General features: G+C 38.1%; 2 pseudogenes; both read left to right on the top strand.

Moving 5' to 3' along the window:
• Positions 1 to 18111: 18111 nt before the first annotated feature.
• On the top strand, positions 18112 to 18598 carry LOC118834423 (annotated as a pseudogene).
• A 2415-nt stretch (positions 18599 to 21013) lies between these two features.
• On the top strand, positions 21014 to 21768 carry LOC118841825 (annotated as a pseudogene).
• Positions 21769 to 23490: the final 1722 nt, after the last annotated feature.

The following is a 23490-nucleotide window of genomic DNA, read 5'->3' as shown; positions in this document are numbered from 1 at the left end:
TGGCAATTGTCAATTTTATCATATTTCTCTGCCTACCCATTAACTATTGATATTTTTCAATTATCTAGATCTGTGTGAAAAGTGTTTTTTAATTGCATTTATGTAGTTCCTGAGTTTGTTTTGGCAAGTAGACTCCCATGTGTTTGATATTGTCTGCAGTTATTTAAATGGATTTTCTCTCTCCCTTCCTGTTGGACTTTGTTGGTAATATATGAAAATGTTGGTGATTTGCGTTGTTTTTTATTAATATATCCTGTGATTTTACTGAAGCTGTTAATTGTTTCAATTAAGTTTTCAGTTGATTCTCTAAGATTCTCTAAATATACCATCATACCATCTGCAAGGAGTGATAGTTTAGTTTCCCCAATCCTATTCTAATTCCTTTTCTTGTTGATATAGCTAGCATTTCTCTTACAATATTGAAAATTAGTGATGATAATGAGCATCCTTGTTTCACCCCTGTTCTTAATGAAAATGATTTTACCTTATCCCCATTACAAATAATGTTTGCTGATTATTTTAGGTAGATACTACTTATCATTTTAAAGAAAACTCCTTTTATTGAAATGATTTCTAGTATTTTAATTGAAATGAGTGTTTTATTTTGTCAAAAGCTTTTTTCTGCATCTATTGAGATAATCATATAGTTTTGGGTAATTTAGTTATTGATATGGTTGATTATGCTGATGGTTTTCCTAATATGAACCAGTCCAGCTTTCCTAGTATAAATCCCACCTGGTCATAATGACTGATCCTTGTGATACATTGCTCTAACCTTACTAGTGTCTTAATTATGTTTTGCATCAATACGAATTAAGGACATTGGTCTGTAATTTTCTTTCTCTGTTTTTGTCTTCCTGGTTTGGGTATTAGCACCATATTTATGTTATAAAAGGATTTTAGTAGGGCTCTTTCTTTGCCTATTTTCCCAAAGAGTTTATATATAGTACTGGCATTAATAATTCCTTAAGATTTTCATAGAATTCACTTGCAAATCGAACTGATCCTGTAGATTTTTTTCACCCTAAGGGAGCTTATTGATAGTTTATTCAATTTCTTGGTTTCAAATAGATTTAACTTTCTTTATTTATTTATTCTACTTTCTCTTCTGTTAGTGTGTAAAGTTTAATGCTTTGAAAACATTCATCTATTTTACTTAAATTATCAGTTTTATTCAAAAACATTGTTTTCATTTTCCTTAAAGATTACTTTTATTTCATTTTCATTGGTGATGAACTCACATTTTTTTATAATTTGTGATAATACTAAATTGTTTTTTTTCTTTCTTTATTTTGCTCAAAGTAATGAAGGTTTTATTTATTTTATTTTTTTCCTCATAAATTCAGCTTTTACTTTTAGTACTTCAATGATTTTCTTAACTTTAATTTTGGTGTTTGATTGGACATTTTTAATTCATTTTTTAGGTTTTGTTTTCGTAGCATGAACTGTTCATTGATTTGCTTTTTTATATTTTTATTGTTTTATTAATTAATATTTTTTAATTTTCAACATTGATTCCCCCAAGAATTTGAGTTACAAATTTTATCCCCATTTCTACCCTCCCCCGACCTTAATATGGCATATATTCTGATTGTCCCATTCCCCAGTATGCCTTTACTTCTGTCACCCCACTCCCCCCATTATCCCCTTTCCCCTTACTTTCTTGTAGGGCAAGATAGATTTCTATATCACATTACTTGTATATTTTATTTCCCAGTTGCATATAAAAACAACTTTTTTGAGCATTACTTTTTAGAACTTTGAGTTCCAAATTCTCTCCCTTCTTCCCTCCTCATTCACTCTCCTTGAAAAAGCAACAATTCAACATAGGTCTCACATGTATCATTATGCAAAACACTTCATAACAGTCACATTGTGAAAGACTAACTATATTTCCATCCAACCTATCTGTTCCCCTTTATTCAATTTTCTTCCTTGACCCTGTCCCTTTTCAAAAGTGTTAGCTTTTGATTACCTCCTCCCTCATCTGCCTTCCCTACTATCATCCCCCCTCTCTTATGCCCATCCCCCCCTACTTTCCTGTAGGGTAAGATACCCAATTGACTTTGTATGTTATTCCCTCCTTAAAACAAATCCAATGAGAGCAAGATTCACTCATTCCCTTTCACTTGCCCCCTCTTCCTTTCCAATAGAACTGCTTTTTTCTTGCCACTGTTATGTGAGATAATTTACCCCATTCTATGTCCCCCTTTCTCCTTCTCACAATATATTTCTATCTCACCCCTTAATTTTGTGTATTCATTAATTTATTTTTAGATATCATCCTTTCATATCCAACACACCCTGTGCCCTTTGTCTATATAAATGTATATTCTCTTCAACTAATCTAATACTGAGAAAGGTTTCATGAGTTACAAATATCATCTTTCCATGAAGAAATGTAAACAAAACAGTTGAATTTTTAGATGTCCTATATGATTTCTCTTTCCTGTTTACCTTTTCATGATTCTCTTAATACTTGCATTTGAAAGTCAGATTTCCTATTCAGCTCTGGTCTTTTCATTGAGAAAGCTTGAAAGTCCTCTATTTTATTGAAAATCCATATTTTGGGAGCCAAGATGGCGGCTGGTAAGCAGGGAATAGTGTGAGCTCCCTACGGAGACCCTCCAAAAACTTATAAAAAATGGCTCTGAACCAATTCTAGAATGGCAGAACCCACAAAACAGCAGAGGGAAGCAGGGCTCCAGCCCAGGACAGCCTGGATGGTCTCTGGGTGAGGTCTATCCCACACGGAGCTCGGAGCTGGGAGCTGGGAGCTGGGAACGGAGTGGAGCAGAGCCCAGCCTGAGCGGCCTGGACCATTGTAATAGGAGGGCAGAGTTTATAATCTCAAAGAGGATCATAAACATGTCTGAAAGGTTCGGAACCGCCGGATATAAGAAACTCTCAAAGTAGAAGGCAGAAGAATCAAAACATTTATTTAGGCTCCACAGTAACCAACCCATGAACCAGCAACCCCATTTTGATATATTGATCAAAAGCTTCCAGGCCCAATAAGTACGCCTTGAAAGAGTAACCAGGAGGCTACAGAGAAACATGATTGCGTAAAGCAAAATCATGTTTCCCCCTCTATGGTAATAAGATTACCCACTGGACTGAAGTCTTTGTTCAGCTTCCTCCCGTAGGTCAGCTCTGCTACTGGCAGCTCCTGCTTCAGCTGTGGCTGTGGCTGTAACTGTAGCTGTAACTGTCGCTGTAACTGTCGCTGTAACTGTCGCTGTAACTGTCTCTGGCTCCAACCGGAAAAGGAAAAGAGGATCTTCAAGCTGTCCTTTCCCCTCTTATAGAGTTCTTGATATTATCAAGCACCGCCTGAACGACCAGGGCCGATTGGTTCTTGACTTGGCCCCTCCCCCTAGCGTAGCCGTTAACACCTCCCCTCAGCCAGCCCCATGACTCATCACACAGGAAGTTGTCTGCTTCCTGGAATGCTCTTTGGGCTTCCTGCCCCGGAAGAGCAAGCCACAGTGTCCAGAGGCTCAATGAGGTAAGCTGAGTCATTCAAAGAAAACAAAGGCCATTCTGGCTACACTGCACCCCTTGTTATAGGATACATAATCTAATCAGCCATGTATCCTAGAACATACATTGTGATCCAATTACAAAGGAAACTAAAACATATCATTCATTATAAAGCAAAACATATCATTTGGTGACATTCCTAAATATTGGTTTACGATTCAAATGTGATCCACCCCTAGGTCCCAGCAAGATAATCTCTTCAATCAATCATCCCCAAAATAATTATTAATAATTCAAATGTCCACCCCTAAATCCTTGTATCCATTACATAGGATCAATAATATCATAACAATAAAACAACACAGCAAGGATAACACAAAATAAGTAAACAGAACACTATCATCATTTCCACCCCCCTTGAACGATTGGTGCTCAAAATCTTGGGGTGAGGGGTGAAGGTCTCATTTTCCATAGCTTCTTCATGCTGAAATTGGATGTAGAGATGGCCCTGCCCCCAAAAAGTCCCATTCCAGAGGTCATTTCTTTAACGAGCTGGCAGGAATTCCAAGAATGCTACATGCTTAGGCAGTCACCGGAAAGTGCAAGGTGCTTAAGCCTGAAGGAAACAAAACTAGCAACAAGGTTAGCCAAAACAAAGGACAAAAAGAATAGACAAGTATGGACTATAATTCTTCAAATAAAATCATCTCAAGTTTGGTTGAGATTTCAGTTATGCAAAGATCCAACATCAGAGCCAAACTCAGGTGGGAAATGTTTGTTTTCAAAAGGAACATAATGAGGAAGCCAAGAGGATCCCACCCTAGATATAGACTAAGATTGTCCTCCCAGCCTTTCCCCAAATGTACAAGTTTTCATCCGTTAATCACACAAAGTTACCTTTCCTCTGAGTGGCTTATGGCATTTACCAGCATCAGCCATACCTGTGGAGTCTGTGAATCTATTATTATAACCTATTCACGGTAAAATATATGGTTCAGGGGTACGATTTGGTAATTATTTTCCCCTGAATAGACAACTGTTACAGTGTTGTCCTTCCCATGGGCTATAACTTCTGCAGCCTTTGGAATATCATCTGGCTTCCGTTTTACCCATACCTTAGCTCCTGACTTTATTCTATCAATGGAGCAAGACCCTTTTGCCCCTCTAGTAGTTATTTTGGGAGGAGGGTCAGTTTTCACAAAGGGTATTTTTTCACAGGGGATAATAATGACTTGAACCATCCTATCATTTCTACAAAATTGTACAGGTTTTTACCCATATTCTGGAGTGTCACAACAATTTCTTTTTGATAATTAGAATCTATCACTCCAGCCAATACATGTATTCCTTGAGCCGCTAATCCTGGTTTAGGTAATATCCGTCCAAGATGATTCTTGGGGATTCTCATACATACTCCAGTAGGGGTTTTTCTTATCTCTTTCCTATTTAACCTAAAATTCTCTATACAATGTAAATCATATCCTGCTGAACCAGGTGTTCCTGGACTTGGTAGTGGGACATATTCCCTCACAGTCCAAAATTCAATGTTTTGGATCTCACATGTTTGCTGTTCTCTGATCTGCAGATTTGGGGTCATCATTCTGGCTAGAGGTGTACTCCCCCCTAAGGGCCTATTATTCAAATTACGTAAGGCAATAGACAAATTATCCTTCCAATGTCGATATGAATTATTTGAGCTTAATTTTCTCAGCTGTTCTTTCAACAATCCATTCATTCTTTCAATTAGCCCAGATGCTTGTGGGTAATATGGAATATGATATATCCATTCTATATTATTCAACACACAATATCTTTTCACTTCTTTGCCCTTGAAATGTGACCCATTGTCACTTTGAATCTGCATTGGGGTTCCATAATATAAACTTACAATATCTAGAGTTTACAGGTGTTTTTCTGAGTTGCGTCTTTATAAGGACAAGCCACTAGTACACCTGAATAGGTGTCAACACACGTACATACATATTTACATCCTTTATCCTGGGGTAGTGGGCCAATATAATCTATCTGCCAAATTTGGGCTGGAACTTTTCCCCTTGCTATTTCTCCAGTAACTATCCTAGGAAGAGTTCGTTCTTTTTCTAATTGGCATATACAACACTCCTCTGTTATTTGTTTTAACAACGCATGAGAAATACTGATACCTCGATCCTGTGCCCATCGATGGGTGGCCTGGACCCCTAAATGGCCAGCAGTCTGGTGGACCCATCTTGCTAAGGCTGGGTCATCAGTTGGAGTCGGAGTAGGGACAATACATTCAGTAGCAATCTTTGCTAGTCGATCCGCATGTGCATTGTACTCACGTTCTGGTGTGGTCAGGGTTGCATGAGCATCAACATGAAAAACTGACAGATCTGTAACCAAAGACATGTCCCATATATTTTCCCATAACTCTTTACCCCAAACTTGTTTGCCATGAATCTCCCAATTCTGATTCCTCCATATAGGCATCCACGTAGCTAATCCATTAGCTACCGCCCACGAGTCAGTAAATATATGACACTGTCCTCCTTTCTCTGCTCTGATGGCCTGATGCACTGCCATCAGTTCAGCATATTGGCTACTTCCACCTATCCCAGAACTTTCCAGAGTTCTCCTTGTACAGGGGTTATAGGCTACTGCTTTCCAATGTCTCTTCTGTCCTAAATATTTTGCTGTCCCATCAGTAAACCAAGCATGTTTCTTCTGTTCTTCATTTAGTCCGTCATATCCATTATTCCATTTCACTAAGGATGGTACCATCTGTTGCTTAGATTCAAGGGGCTTTTCATTGCTCTCAGTATCAATGTTCGCCACAGATTCATGTAGAGCAGAAACTCCATTTTTGCCTGCTCTGGACCTATTCTGAATATACCACTTCCATTTGATTATGCTTGCCTCTTGTGCATGTCCAATTCTGTGAGAAGCTGGGGTACTCATTACCCAAGTCATAATTGGAATTCCAGGCCTTAATACCACTTCATGACCCAGAGTTAGTTGCTCAGTTTCTACTAAAGCCCAATATGCAGCTAACAGCTGCTTCTCAAAAGGTGTATATTGCACTCCAGATGAGGGCAGTTTCCTTGACCAAAAGCCTAAAGGTACACTTCGGCTTTGTTGTTTTTGCCACAGACTCCAATTTGCATAGTCATCTTGTACAGTCACTTGTAACTCCACTGGCCCATTTTGCATAGGCCATAAGTCTAGAGCTAATTGAATAGCAGCCTTTGCTTCCTCAAAAGCTCTACTTTGTTCAAGTCCCCAGTCAAATTCATATTTCTTTCTGGTGACTTTATACAAGGGTTTTAAAATCTGTCCCAAATGTGGGATGTGGTGTCTCCAATAACCAAACAGCCCTATGAACTTTTGGGCCTCTTTCTTATTGGTAGGGGTGGGAAAATCCTGGATTTTTTGTCGAGCTTGTGGGAGAATTTCTCGCAGTCCTCTATTCCACTGTATCCCCAAGAATTTTACAGTTTGAGCTGGCCCTTGAACCTTTGCGGGGTTGATTTCCCATCCTTTGCTTTTCATATGGTCAATTAATAATGCTAAACTCTCCTCCACCTCCTTTATATTCTTTCCCTGTATCATGATGTCATCTATGTAATGTGTAAGCTGTACACCAGGTAACTTTAATTCATCCAAATGTTCAGCTACAATCCTGTGGCAAATAGTTGGGCTATGAATATATCCTTGCGGCAGGCGTGTAAATGTATACTGTCGGCCTTGCCAAGTAAAAGCAAACTGATTCCATTGCTTGGGGTCTATTGGGATTGTAAAGAAGGCATTGGCCAAATCAATAACTGCATACCAAGTCCCTTCACGTTTTTGTATTCTCTCTATTAAAGTAACCGTGTCTGGGACAGCAGCATACAAGGGAGGAGTCACTTTGTTCAGCTGACTATAATCTACTGTCATCCTCCATGTTCCATCTGATTTTCAGACTGGCCAGACAGGGTTGTTCCATTGAGTAGTTGTAGGGACTAACACTCCTGCCTCAACACATTCTCTTATAGTGTTGGCAATTTCATCTTGCCCACCTGGCACACGATATTGCCTCAAAGTAATTATTTCAGAAGGTTCGGGCAAAGTGATTGGATCCATCTTGATTTTCCCCACTAAGACTGCATTAATGCCTATTTTCCTCACAGCAAATTGGTATTTCCCTTCAGGTAAATTTAAGGTCATACCCTTCAAAATGTCTATTCCAATGATGTATTCAGGAATAGGCACAATAACCACACTATATTCTTTCTTGGGCAACTGTCCAATTTTCATCATCAATTTAACTTGTCTGGTTGATATTTCAGTCCCTCCTAGTCCTGTGATGGTAATAGGAGTTCCATGGCTGAATTTGTCTGGATTCCCATAGATAAGGGTGGCCTCGGCCCCAGTATCTATTAATGCCCTAGTTACTGTACTTGACCCATTTTTCCAATATATGGTCAAGTTAATGTGAGGTCTGCAATCCAGCTTACGTATTTCCTTAATTTGGGCTGGGGCCTGGCCTGTTCCCTAGTATTCCCTTTCATGTGATTCACTTGGGTATGAAGGTTCAACATCTGTAGCATTTGCAGGAGCAGTTCTGATTTCCCTATCTCTCCTGTTATCAAGGCCTTTATCTCTGTACATTCTATATAATTCATTGGTTGGAATTCCATCTATCATTTCAAAACCTACCCCTGCTCTCAATAAAGCAGTAAACATTTCTTTCCTTGTTACTCTCCTTTGGCGCCAAGTTTGCTGGTTATTCACCCTTCTCTCTCGAGGAGATCTATCCCTTCCCCAGTCACCTAAGTCATGTAACTGTAAAATCTTATTTATCACTGTTGTAAGACGGCTCCCTACTTCTCCAAGTAATAAATTCAAAATTAGTTGTTTATAAGCAGGGGGAGCTGTCCTAATTATTAAATTCCTATGAGGCAGTTCCATTGGATCATTGTAATATTTGTCTGCAGTTCCTATCATAATGGCAGTCTTCATTACCTCCTCCTTTAGTCTCATGATACAATCTCTAAGTGAATACCAGGGTCTGTGCTCAGTGGGCCACATAGAATCAGTAGCATATCTCTTATTGCATCCCACAGCGGCTAATGCCAACAGAGTAGTCCTGCTATCACCATCTCCTTGCTGATGATGTTCCCTAAAAGCTTGTTGAACTAGAGGATCATGGCTGATACCTATGAATCTCATGCAGTCTGTCCCATCTACTGATATTCCACTGGCCCCTTGATCACTGAGTCTTACCATCCAAGATATCAATGGTTCTCCTATTCTTTGGCTGAATCTACTCAAAATATCTGTGACCTCTTGCGGTGAGAAATCTTCCTGAATTTCCCTTGTAACTGAATCTTCACCTCGGGTTTCTGTCTTCCTCCTTTGTATGGGTCGAGCCCTTGTCTGATCATTTAACCATCTCCTATGCTCTGTGTGAGGCACATCCTGAACCCCAGTAGTGTTTTGTGCCTCAGCCCCTAACATTGTCTCATTCTCTCCCCACTCACTTCCTCTGCCACCATGGCTAGGACGAAGCAGGCAGTCAGGCTCTTTCTGGGCTGGGTTGAAATGCACTCTGGGCTTTTTTGGTCTCCTGTTGCTCTTAGCCACATTAATAGAAAAGTTCTCATTTGAGTCAGTTTGGTCTCCTGCTATCTGAGATTCCCCTTCTTGCTGTGGGGTAGGAGTGCCCCCATGTCTTTCACTTAATCTCAATCTTTCGTATACTAGCCGGTAGGCTGATAACACTATCCAGCTTTGCCTAGATAGTGATGCCCCTGACTGAATCCCAACTTCTCGTAAACACTTTTCCAAATCCCTAGGATCTTCTCTCCGTAGCCTTGGTTCCCAGTTTTCACAGGGTCCAGCTTTTTTAGCCAATTCTTTTGCTAGGGAGGAATAAAATGGATCCTCCCATCCTGGGATATTCATCTCTTCCTCTGGAATTGTTCTGCTTCTAAATAGAGATCTTATACCTAGCGATCCCATTCTCGTCGCCAAATGTAATAGGAGGGCAGAGTTTATAATCTCAAAGAGGATCATAAACATGTCTGAAAGGTTCGGAACCGCCGGATATAAGAAACTCTCAAAGTAGAAGGCAGAAGAATCAAAACATTTATTTAGGCTCCACAGTAACCAACCCATGAACCAGCAACCCCATTTTGATATATTGATCAAAAGCTTCCAGGCCCAATAAGTACGCCTTGAAAGAGTAACCAGGAGGCTACAGAGAAACATGATTGCGTAAAGCAAAATCATGTTTCCCCCTCTATGGTAATAAGATTACCCACTGGACTGAAGTCTTTGTTCAGCTTCCTCCCGTAGGTCAGCTCTGCTACTGGCAGCTCCTGCTTCAGCTGTGGCTGTGGCTGTAACTGTAGCTGTAACTGTCGCTGTAACTGTCGCTGTAACTGTCGCTGTAACTGTCGCTGTAACTGTCTCTGGCTCCAACCGGAAAAGGAAAAGAGGATCTTCAAGCTGTCCTTTCCCCTCTTATAGAGTTTTTGATATCATCAAGCACCGCCTGAACGACCAGGGCCGATTGGTTCTTGACTTGGCCCCTCCCCCTAGCGTAGCCGTTAACACCTCCCCTCAGCCAGCCCCATGACTCATCACACAGGAAGTTGTCTGCTTCCTGGAATGCTCTTTGGGCTTCCTGCCCCGGAAGAGCAAGCCACAGTGTCCAGAGGCTCAATGAGGTAAGCTGAGTCATTCAAAGAAAACAAAGGCCATTCTGGCTACAACCATCCAGACCAGAAGCCGGGCAGAGGGGGCCCTAGCGCCCTGATTCAGTGAGCTGCGGCAGTTACGAGACTTCTCAACCCACAAACACCAAAGACTGCTGAGAAGGTTAGTGGGAAAAGCTGCGGGAGTGGAAGGAGTTTGTGGTTGGGCTTCCAGCCCCGGGGGCAGCGGAGGTGGGGCAGCTACAGCTGTTGTTACTTCCAGCTCCAGGCCCACCTGGTGGGAGGAATTAAGTGGCGGATCAGAGCAGGGGTGCACAGCCTGCTGAAGATCTAAGGCCAGTTCAGGTAGGGGTTCTTGGGGAAGGAGCAGTGCTGGTGTGGCAGAGCTGGCACCTCCCCCCCAAATGTGGAACATAGAACTCTGTAATCTACAAGCAGTCATACCCCACTGAAAAACTCAAGGGTCAAGTTAGTTGATTGGGAATATGGCCAGGCAGCGAAAACGCACCCAGGTTCAGTCTCAGAATTTGCATTCTTTCTTTGCTGACAAAGACGACCAAAACATACAGACAGAAGTTAACAAAGTCAAAGAGCCTACAACAAAAGCCTCCAAGAAAAACATGAACTGGCCCCAGGCCATAGAAGAACTCAAAAAGTATTTGGAAAAGCAAGTTAGAGAAGTAGAGGAAAAATTGGGAAGAGAAATGAGAAGGATGCGATAAAACCATGAAAAACAAGCCAATGACTTGTTAAAGGAGACCCAAAAAAATACTGAAAAACACACTGAAGAAAACACCTTAAAAAACAGACTAACTCAAATGGCAAAAGAGCTCCAAAAAGCCAATGAGGAGAAGAATGCCTTGAAAGGCAGAATTAGCCAAATGGAAAAGGAGGTCCAAAAGACCACTGAAGAAAATACTACTTTAAAAATTAGATTGGAGCAAGTGGAAGCTAGTGACTTTATGAGAAATCAAGATATTATAAAACAGAAACAAAGGAATGAAAAAATGGAAGACAATGTGAAATATCTCCTTGGAAAAACCACTGACCTGGAAAATAGATCCAGGAGAGATAATTTATAAATTATTGGACTACCTGAAAGCCATAATCAAAAAAAGAACCTAGATACCATCTTTCAAGAAATTATCAAGGAGAACTGCCCTGATATTCTAGAGCCACAGGGCAAAATAGAAATTGAAAGAATCCATCGATCACCTCCTCAAATAGATCCCAAAAAGAAATCTCCTAGGAATATTGTTGCCAAATTCCAGAGCTCGCAGATCAAGGAGAAAATACTGCAAGCAGCCAGAAAGAAACAATTTGCGTATTGTGGAAACCCAATCAGAATAATCCAAGATCTGGCAGCTTCTACATTAAGAGATTGAAGGGCTTGGAATGCGATATTCCAGAGGTCAATGGAGCTAGGATTAAAACCTAGAATCACCTACCAGGCAAAACTGAGTATCATGTTCCAAAGCAAAATATGGATTTTCAATAAAATAGAGGACTTTAAAGCTTTCTCGGTGAAAAGACCAGAACTGAATAGAAAATTTGACTTTCAAACACAAGAATCAAGAGAAGCATGAAAAGGTAATCAAGAAACAGAAATTGCAAGGGACTTACTAAAGTTGAACTGTTTTGTTTACATTCCTACATGGAAAGATGATGTGTATGATTCATGAGACCTCAGTATTAGGGTAGTTGAAGGGAATATGCATATATATATATTTATGTTTATGTATATATATAAGTGAATGTGTATGTATGTATCTATGTGTATATGTATGCATGTGTATGTATGCATATATATATATATATATATGTGTGTGTGTTTTTATGTATATATATATACATATATATATATGTAAAAGAGAGCGAGAAGACACAGGATGAGTTGAAGATGAAGGGAAGATATCTAAAAGAAATAAAATGAAATTAAGGGATGAGAGAGCAACATACTGAGAGAGGGAGATAATGAGAGATAGAATGGGGTGGATTATCTCACATAAAGGTGGCAAGAGGAAGCAGTTCTGTGGGAGGAGGGGAGAGGGCAGGTGAGGGGGGAATGAGTGAACCTTGCTCTCATCAGATTTGGCCTGAGGAGGGAATACCATACATACTCAGTTGGGTATCTCACCTCACAGGAAAGAAGAGGGAGGAAGATAAAAAAAAAAATAAAAGGGGGGGGATGATGGAGGGGAGGGCAGATGGGGGTGGAGGTAGTCTAAACAAACACTTTGGAAAGGGGACAGGGTCAAGGGAGAAAATTCAATAAAGTGGGAGGGGTTGGGAAGGAGCAAAATGTAGTTAGCCTTTCACAACATGAGTATTGTGGAAGGGTTACACATAATGATACATGCGTGGCCTAGGTTGAAGTGCTCGACTTCTTAGGGAGGGTGGGTGGGAAGGGAAGAGGGGAGAGTATTTGGAACTCAAAGTTTTAAAAACAGATGTTCAAAAACAACAAAAAAACGTTTTTGCATGCAACTAAAAAATAAGATACACAGGCAATGGGGCGTACAAATTTATCTTGCCCTACAAGAAAGGAAGGGAAAAGGGGATGAGAGGGGAGGGGGGCTGATAGAGGGGAGGGCTGACTGGGGAACAGGGCAACCAGAATATATGCTATCTTGGAGTGGGGGGGGAGGGTAGAAATGGGGAGAAAATTTATAATTCAAACTGTTGTGAAAATCAATGCTGAAAACCAAATATGTTTAAATAAATAAATTTAAATTAAATTAAAAAAAATTAACGGAAGCTACAAATCAGGGTTCCATTTATTGTTTTGGGTGATTGCCTAGACTTAAGTAATGAAGATCTCAATGGGTGGGGGAAGGAGTGAGAATATAGAACTCAAAATGCTTTTGAATGTTTAAAAATTAAAAATAATTTTTAAAAAGAAAATGTTGGAGAAAATGTTAATAATGCAGATTAAACTTAAAAAGGTATCACACAAACCTATTTTTCTTTTTTAATAAAACACTTTTAATTTAAAAAATAAAGAAAATCCGTATTTTGCCCTGGAGTATTATACTCAGTTTTGCTGAGTAGCTGATTCTTGGTTTTAATCCTAGCTCCTTTAAACTCCAGAATATCATATTCTAAGCCCTTTGATCCTTTAATGTAGAAGCTTCTAGATCTTGTATTATCCTGATTGTGTTTGCACAATACTCAAATTGTTTCTTTATGGCTTCTTGAAGTATTTTCTCCTTGATCTGGTAGTTCTGGAATTTGGTTACAATATTCCTAGGTGTTTTCTTTTTGGGACCTTTTTCAGGAGGCTATTGGTGGTTTCTTTCAATTTCTATTTTACCCCCTTGCTCTAGAATATCAAGGCAGTTCTCCTTGATAATTTTTTTGAAAGATGATATCTAGAATCTTTTTCTGATGATGGCTATGAGGTAGTCCAATAATTTTAAAATTATCTCTCCTCGATCGGTTTTCCAGGTCAGTGGTTTTCCCGAAGAGATATTTCACATTGTCTTCCATTTATTCATTCCTTATGTTCTGTTTTATATTATCTTGATTTCTCATAAAGTCACTAGCTTCCACTTGCTCCATCTAATTTTAAGGTAGTATTTTCTTCACTGGTCTTTTGGACCTCCTTTTCCATTGGGCTAATTCTGCCTTTCAAGGCATTCTTCTCCTCATTGACTTTTTGGAGCTATATTGCGATTTGAGTTAGTCTATTTTTTAAGGTGTTATTTTCTTCAGTATTTTTGTGTCTCCTTTAGTCAGTCATTGACTTGTTTTTCATGGTTTTCTCTCATCACTCTCATTTCTCTTCCCAACTTTTCCTCTACTTCTCTAACTTGCTTTTCCAAATCCTTTCTCTCATCTACCTTCCCCTTTGCATTTTTCTCTTCCCCTCCCACTTCCCTGTAAATGAAGACAGATTTCTATACCCAACTAAATGTATATGTAATCCCCCTTTGATTCAATTCCTGTGAGGGTACAGTTCAAGTGATGCCTGCCAACCTCCATTTTCACTTTATTGCATTTTTTTCCTTTCATGCCTCTTTTGTGTGTGATAATTTTTTTACGTTCTTTCTCTCCTTTCCCTCTTCTCTCAGTGCATCCCTCTTTACCTCTTCTTAATTTAATTTTGTTGAAGTCATTCCATAAAAGTCATTTCACACCTGTGCCCCCAATCTATGTATACTCTTTTCTACTACCATAATAATGATTATTACTTAAAAGTTACATGTATCTTCTTCCCCTACAAGAATGTAAACAGTTTAGATTCTTGATTTCCTTTTGATTTCTCTTTCTAATTCATCTTTTATCCTTCTCTTGAATCTTGTATTTGAAAGCAAAATATTTGATTTGGCATTGGTCTTTTCATCAGGAGTGCTTGAAAACCCTTATTTCAATTAAATATTGATTTCTGCCCAAAGGATTGTACTCAGTTTTTCTGAATAGGTCATTCTTGGTTGTAGTCCTAGCTCTTTTGCCCTCTGGAATGTCATATCTCTAGCTGTCTGATCCTTTAATGTGGCAGCTGCTAAATGTTCTGTGATCCTGACTGTGGCCCCATGATGGTTGAATTATTTCTCTCTGGCTGCTCACAATATTTTCTCCTTGACCCGAGAGCTCAAGAATTTGGCTATAATATTCTTTGGAGATTTCATTTTGGGATCTCTTTTAGGAAGTGATTTATAGATTCTTTCAATTTCCATTTTAGCTTGTGGTTCTAGGATATCCTGGTAGATTTTCGTAATAATTTCTTGAAATACGATGCCTAGGCTCTTTTTAATCCTGCCTTTTCGATAGTCTTGTAATTATTATATTATTTATAATCAATATATTTTCCAGTTACATAGTTTACATTCCCTTCTATTTTTTTCATTATTTGAATTTTGTTTTATTGTCTACTAGTGTCTCATGGAGTCATTACCTTTCATTTGTCCAATTCTAAATTTTAACGAGTGATTTTCTACAGTGAGATTTTGTACCTCTTTTTTTTCATTTGGCCAATCCTTTTTCTCAAGGAATTATTTTCTTTCAGTTTATTTTTTCCACCTCCTTCATCATTTGGCCAATTCTGTTTTTTAGGGTATTATTTTCTTCAATTTTTTTGTGCTTCACTTACAAAGCTATTGACTCTCATAATTATTTTCTTGCATCACTCCCATTTCTCTCCCCCATTTTGCCATTATCTCTCTTATTTGATTTTTAAAAACCTTTTGAGTTTTTTTTTTCTAGCAATTCTTGTCAGGTTTCTCTCCAATTCATTTTTTTTTCCTTTGAGACTTTCCTTGTAGATGCCTTGACATCATTGTCAAACTTTTTGCCAAATTTGGTCCAGCTATTGGGCTTGTGTCTTGATATTCCCTATCACCACAGTACCTTTCTATGGTCAGGTTCTTATTGTTGTTATTTTTGTTGTTTTTTTTCATATTTCCAGCCTATTTTTTAACTTTTATCTGTATGCTAAATTTTGACACTGTTCGTGGGGTGGATGGATTACTGTCCAAAACTTGAGCCCTCTCTCGTTGCTGTTTTCAGAGCTAGCTTTGGAAGTCTGTAAGTTTTGGTTCTCCCAGGGTGGTATCATCTAAGGACAAGTATGGTTACTGCTCTCCTTGTCTGTACTCTGGTCTTTATCCAATAACAGATATTTTTTCTCGTTTAGCCACCAGAAGTATCACTCGTTCTGGCCCTGGAATTGCAATAAGTATTCCTCTCTTCTGCAGCCACAATTCTTGGTGGTCCCCCCTTGGAACTGAGACCAAGGTCCCCACTCCTCCTAAGCCTGGGTCCTTTCTATTCTGAAGTGACAAGTTCTGCCACGCCTTTTGTTGATAAGACTATGACCCAAAACTGGGTCATGAACTGAGCACCTGAAAAGGGTCCTGGGCATCTCCTTTGAACCAGTTGTCCAACTCTCCTACCATCCATGGACTGAGAACCCCCTTCTCCCACTTAATAGTATTTTATTTTTTTCCAATTATATGTAAAGAGAATTTTCACCATTCATTTTTATAAGGTTTTTGAATTCCAAATTCTTCTTTCTCTCTCCCTTGCCCCATCAAAAAGGCAGCATGAAATCCAAAGCAGGCTATACATATATAATCATATTAAATATATTTCCACATTAGTCATGTTGCAAAAGAAGAATCTGAACAAAAGGGAAAAAACAGAAGAAATGAAGGGGGAAAAAGACAAAACATCTTGAAAATAGTATGCTTTGATATGCATTCTGCCTCCATAGTTCTTTGTCTGGATGTGGATCACATCTTCCATCATGAGTCATTTGGAACTGTATTGGATCATCATATTACTGAGAAAAACAAATTCCATCATATTTGACTATTGTACAATGTAGCTTTTACTGCGTACAATGTACTCTTGATTCTGCTCCCTTCACTCAGCATCAGTTCATATACGTCTTTCAAGATTTTTTTTTTCTGAAATCTTGCTGCTTATTGTTTCTTATAGCCCAATAGAATTCCATTACACTCATATTCCATGGCTTGTTCAGCCATTCCCCTATGGATGGGCAGCCAGTCCCTTATTGATGGGCATCCCATCATTTTCCAATTCTTTGCCATCACTAAAAAAGAGCTGTTAATATGTATATATATATGTATATATATATATATATATATATACATATATATATATATATATATATATATATATATATATATGTGTGTGTGTGTGTGTGTGTGTGTGGATATGTGTGTGTGCATATTTTTGTACATGAAAGTCTTTTTCACTTTTTAATGATCTCTTTGTGATATAGACCAATTAGTGCTATTGTTGGATCAAAGGGTAAGCAAAATTCTATAGCCCTTTGGGCATAGTTCCAAATTGTACTCCAAAATGGTTGGATCAGTTCACAACTAGACAATCAATGTATTTGTGTTCTAAGTTTTCCATATCCTCTCCAGTATTCAGCATTTTTGTTTCCTGTCATATTAGCCAACCTGATAAACATAAAGTGATACTTTAGAGTTGTTTTAATTCATATTTCCCAAAACAATGGTGATTTGTAGTATTTTTATGATGATAGTTTTAATTTCTGCATCTGAAAACTGATTGTTCATATCCATTGACCATTTAGGAATTGAGGAATGACTTGTATTCTTATAAATTTGACTCACTTCCTTATATATTTGAGAAATGAGGTTCTTATCAGAAACACTAGCTGGAAAAAAAATTGTTCCCCAGCTTTCTGCTTTCTTTGGTTGCATTGGTTTTGTTTCTGCAAAACCTTCTTAATTTAATGTAATCAGAATTATTAATTTTGCATTTAATAATTCTCTATATCTTTTGTTCAGGCATAAATTCTTCCCTTTTCCATAGATTTGACAGGTAAGCTATACCCTGTTCTCTTAATTTATTTATGGTGTCACCCTTTATGTCTAGTTCATATACTTATTTTGATCTTATCTTGGCATATGTGTGAGGTATTGGTCTATGCCTAGTTTCCACCATACTATTTTCCAGTTTTCCCAGAAGTTCTTGTCAAATAGTGACTCGTTGTCCCAGAAGCTGGAGTTTGGGGGTTTACCAAATAGCAGATTACTGTAATATTTTTTACTACTGTGTCTTCTGTACCTAACCTTTTCCATTGATCCAACACTATTTATTAGCCACTACTAAATCATTTTGTCAATTTGTGTTTTATAATGCAGTTTTAGATCTGGTACCACTAGGATATCTCCCATTGTAGATTTGTTTTTAAAATTATGATTTCCTTTGATATTCTTGACCTTTTATTCTTCAGGATGTATTTTATTTTAAATTTTTTATAGCTTTGTATTTTTTTTTTGGTAATTTGATTGGTACGGCACTAAATAAGTAAATTAATTTATGTAGAACTGTCTTTTTTATTATTTTAGCAACTGATATTTTCCAAATATTTAGATCTGACTTTATTTTCATGAAAATGGTTTTGTGGACTCCTTCACTTCCCTTTCTAGCCTAGCTAGCCCCAACAATGACTGCTACTCTTCACTGCTACCTTAATGCCATTCTGGCCACACTGCAGGCTGCACTTTGCCTGGAGAATTTCTCCTCCCAACTTGTGGAGAAGCACAACAAGCCAGAGGTGGAAGTCAGGGTATAAAAAAACTCCTGTTACAACCTGTGACCATTAGCAAGAATGAGAAGGAACAAGTTCTTATTCTGTTTGACTCAGCATTGCTGTGAAACAGGCTGATGAGATTGAGAAGATCCTTTGCCATGACTTCATGTGCCTCATGATGATGAGAGCAGAGAACTTTATCTTGCATAAGGAGCCTGTGGAGGATTATGATACCAGTTTTCTGATTACAAACTTTCACACAGAGCAAATGTACAAACATAAACTGGTGGACTTTGTAATCTACTTCATGGAGGAGATTGGTAAGGAGATCAGAGAAATGAAGGTGTCAGCCAATGTTTGGTCTTGTATTGTGGCAGAGGAGATCCTCAAGAGTTTTTAGAATATCTGACTGGATCTCTGGCTGCTCCTTCCTCTCGTCCTCTCTCCTTTCTTTGCAAAGCTGATCTACTCGAGCTTGGGAAAACCCTGGAGCAATGGGAGGGGCAGGGCTTGAGGATGTAGGGCACAGGCTGGAGAGCTTGCTTTTGGAAGGAAAGCAGCAATAGACATGCAAAGCCACAAGCAGTGGTCAGTCTGGCCATCAATGTTCAGTCCCCTGGGGGCTCAGACAGCTTTTTTTTAATGTCTTTAAATTTAAAACTCTTTGCATGTAGGACACTGTAACTGTTTGCCTTTAAAAAAAAACATAATGGCCTCCAAGTGTTTTACTGGTCGCTCTGGGTATGGGAGGGCATGGAGTCAAAAGATGACTGTGGCTTTCACCTTCCCCCTCCTCCTAGATGTGCAGGAGAAAGAGGTTTGAGGCTACACTTCTTTTTTCCTTCCCCTCACCCAGGGCCTTCTTGGTCCTGTCAGAAGGCACAGGGGCTGCTCCTTGACTTTCTGAGATCTGCCAGAGGGACTGCTGTCTTAATATGTCTTGAGGTAGGAGTAAAGTGTGGTAAGACAGTTCCTAATATTGCCTAGGAGCCCTCTGTAGCTGAAGCCTGGAACAGAGGCAGGTTCTAGCTCCATCCTGCTGTAGGGGAGGAAGCCTTTGTGTAGACCTGCCCCCCTGGGGGTCCATTCCTGCCCATGCTAGATGTGGTGAATCCTTCCCTAGCAGTTGCCCCAGCCAGTCACTGCACCCACCCCTTTGCCTGTCTTTGTATCTTCTACTCTTGCACTCCATGTGACTTTTCTTAACATGGTGGCCTCACAACCCACCGCAATTTTTCCCCTGCCCTCCGAGGGGCTGCATGAAAAAAAAAAAGAAAATTGTTTTGTAATTGTGTTCATGTAATTCTGGGTTTGTCTTGACACCTAGACCCCCAAATAATTTATATTGTCTACACTTATTTTAAATGCAGTTCCTCTTTCTATCTCTTCTTGATGACTTTTGTTGGTAACATAGAGAAATGTTTTTAAATTATGTTCATTCATTTTATATCCCACAACTTTGCTGAAGTCATTGTTTAAAATAGCTTTTTTAGTTGATTTTCTAGGATTCTCTAAGTATACCACCACATGATCGGCAATGAGTAATAGTTTTGTTTCCTCATTGTCTATTCTAATTCTTTCGATTTCTTTTTCTGCTCTTCTTCAGGCTAACATTTCTGGTACTATATTGGGTAATAGTGGTGATAATGGGCCTAATTGTTTCACCCCTACCCTAATCATATTGGGAAAGTTTATGGCTTATCCTCATTACATATAATGCTTGATGATGGTTATAGATATACTACCTATCATTTTAAGAAAAAACCTCCATTTATTTTTCTGCTCCCTAAAGTTTTTGATAGGAATTGATGGGTACTGTATTTTGTCAAAAGATTTTGTCTGCATCTAATGAAATAATCATCTGATTTCCATAAGTTTTGTTACTGATATGGTCAATTATGCTGATAGTTTTCCTAATGTTGAACCAGCCTTGCACTACCAGTTTAAAGCCCACCTGGTCATATATTATCCTTGCAATAAATTGCAGTAATCTTTTTCTTAATATTTCACTTAAAAATTCTGTGTCGATATTCATTAGGGAAATTTGTCAAAATTTTTTTTCTGTTTTGCCTCTTCCTCGTTTAGGTATCAGCACCATGTTTGTATCATAAATGGAATTTGGCAGAACATTTTCTTTTTGCCTAGTTATTGAAAATAGTTTATACAGTATTGGAATTAAGTGTGTGTGCGTGTGTGTGTGTGTGTGTGTGTGTGTGTTTTAATGCTTGGTAGAATTCACTCATAAATCCATCTGGCCCTGGAATTTTTTTTTTCTTAGGGAGTTTGTGGAGCACCTGTTCAATTTTTTTGCCCTACAATGAAGTTACTTAAGAATTTTATTTCCTCTTCTTTTAATCTGCATAATATATGTATATTGTAAATATTCATCTATTACACTTAAATTGTCAGATTTATGGCATACAGTTGGAGAAATAGATCCTAATTATTGCTTTAATTTCTTTTTCATTGGTGATGAATTCACCCTTTTCATTTTTGATACCAATAATTTGGATTTCTTTCTTTCTTTTTTTTCTTATTGTATTAACCAAAGTTTTATATATTTTGTTATTTTTTCCCCTTATAAAACCAGCTTTTGAAGAGAGAGCTTAGGGCCAGCCCCAGCCAAGGTCAGGGACTCTCCACCTGCCGGGCTCTTCCAGGGCAGAGAGAGTCAGCTAGGGGCGCTGTGGGACAGATTGGACCAGACCAGGCTGGGTTTAATTTCCCTGGTCCTACACCAATGCTCTGTTGGGGGCTTTAATCGTCGCAGGAAGAGACATTGCTAGCCTAGATCAGGTCTCATGAAAACACTGAGATGCAAAACTCCACCATCTCAAGAGAAGCCGGGCCCAATCATCATCAGACACAGCCAGCCAAGGATATGTTTTACTAGAAGGCAAAATCATTCCATATACAGTCTTCCTTGGTGGAATTGATGTTAGGATAGATGAAACAGAAATTAGAAACTTCTTTGCTAGATATGGTTCTACAAATGAAGTGAAGATAATCACTGATCAAACTGGTGTGTCCAAAGGCTATGGATTTCTTTAATTTTATAATGGTGGTGATGTGCAGAAAATAGAATCACAGATACATTTTCATGGTAAAAAGTTGCAACTGGGACTGGCAGTCAGGAAACAAAATTTATGATGAACCCCATCACTCAGTATGTTCGGGCATATCTTCCTCATCCCAACTCAATTCACCAGTCCAACTCCTTGCTGGATATCAGCTACCTATAACTAACTACCAGGTACCTCCACAATGGCCTGCTGGGAAACAAAGGAGCTACATTATACTTCTGGCTTACAAAGCTGTGAATTACCATTTCAGTGAAGTAGACATAGGAGGTAAAGTCCTGCTGACAAGTACTCCTTCCATGAGGTCACACAGTCTTCCAGGAATGGCCAACAAAAGAAACTGGTGGACTGAAGAACACAGACAGTAGTATCCCATTTGTTTACTCCAGACACAGGACTGAGAAATGCTCTTATCACACAAGACAACTACTTCGAAGACAAAAGAGTACATCACTTTAGAAGAAGTAGGGCTTTGAATCATCTCTGCTGAACCTTCCAGTGTTATGGACTATAGTTATTGTTTTGAGTATTAGGAAGTTACAGAGAGTTCCTGTTTTTCACTATTATGGAAAGTTAATTCTGAATTTTTTGACAACATATTGAGGCTTTCTGCACAAGTGTTGTTAATTTTCTTAGCATGTTGTTTTTATTTTGTACTGAAACTATTCTACTTTGGATATTCGTTTAGTAATTGGTTCTATAATGAAGTAGCAGTTGAAATAGAGAGGTGTAATTTTAGGATTTACATGTTAGTTCTTCAACTGGGACTGAAAAGCTTTTAAGACTTTAAAGGCAAATGTTGGTTTTCAAAATTTTGTTTTATACAAACTTAGTGTTTTGAAAGGTCAGAATTTGAATAGTTTGACTGGTTTTTGCATTTAATCTCCAAAAAATGCCTGTTAACCAGTATGATATTTATAATACAATGCTTTGTGTTTATAATTTAATTCTAGAAATTTACCACATAAACAGACTTTTTAAATCTATATTTCTATTCAGTGAAACCAAATATATGAAGTTGTAGCTTAATTGAAGGCTTCCAATTCAAAACCCAGTATTATATTACAGATTCTCTACATATAATCCAATCATTGGGTTTTAGGTTTATTAGTTCGATTTTGCCTACAAATTACCTGGAGTCCAAAAATAGATAATTGATTGGTATAGGAATTAGGATAATTCAAATTTGGGATGTAAATTCTTCCTTCATAGCTTCCCAAAATCTCAGTGATATCTATGAGATTCAATTCAGTTTCTTTCATTTTATTGTTTATTTTACCTTGTGTGATGTCTATTCATTGAATAATTTAAACAAGCAACTTAGACCATGGATTTAATTCATGTATCTTTTCTCAGATTTTAGTTCTTCTGAATTTATTCACAAACCTATTTTTCTTCCTTCATTATAGTCTCCAATTTATCTAGCATAAAAGATATATGGAAGCAATTCTCTTTTTACATTTTCTTTTGTTTAAAAATATTTTTATCATATTCACGGGATATCAGACTAACATATTTTCCAAATCTTTTAGGTTTACTCTGTTCCTGATCAGAAGTCTGTCATTCCTGCATTTTAAGTTCTAGCGGAAACACCCACCAACTTTAAATCTGTAGTTAAATTCTCCTTTTTCTTCTGAAACCCTTACTTTTGAACAGCCACAATGATGTTATGTTCTATTTCTGCTAAATTGGCTGTATCAAAGATTATGCAAAGACTTAGCTTCCCTACACTATCACAAAACAAGAGATGTACCAAACAGATAAGAATAACTAAAAAGAAGGAAAAGAATGGAGATCCACACTAAAACATCACCTCACAAAAAATTAGTAAAAACTCTGAAGAAAAAGCAAAGTTAAACTAAAAGAGGAGACAAAGTAAATTCACATAATTTGGGAGAATGGCTAAAAAAAGTCTTGTATACAAATGTAATAGGATAGGGTTACACCATAATTATGGATGCTTTTTTTCCCTTTTTCCTTTAGTATTTTATTCTTCCCAACTACATACAAAAACAATTTAAAACACATTTTTTCTCAAATTTTTAGTTTCAAATTCTCTCCCTTCCTACCTATCCTCCCTCATTAAGAAGGCAAGGAATTTGACATACATATGTAGTTATGCAAAACACATTTCATGTAAGTCATTCCATGAAAGAAAACATAGACAGAAAATAAACAATAAAAAAATCAAGAAAGTAAAGAAAAAAAGTAT

Source organism: Trichosurus vulpecula, chromosome 1, assembly GCF_011100635.1.
Source record: "Trichosurus vulpecula isolate mTriVul1 chromosome 1, mTriVul1.pri, whole genome shotgun sequence".
NCBI classification, from domain to species: Eukaryota; Metazoa; Chordata; class Mammalia; order Diprotodontia; family Phalangeridae; genus Trichosurus; species Trichosurus vulpecula.
The sequence above is the reverse complement of the archived record's forward strand: the minus strand, read 5'-3'. Positions and strand labels throughout refer to the sequence as shown.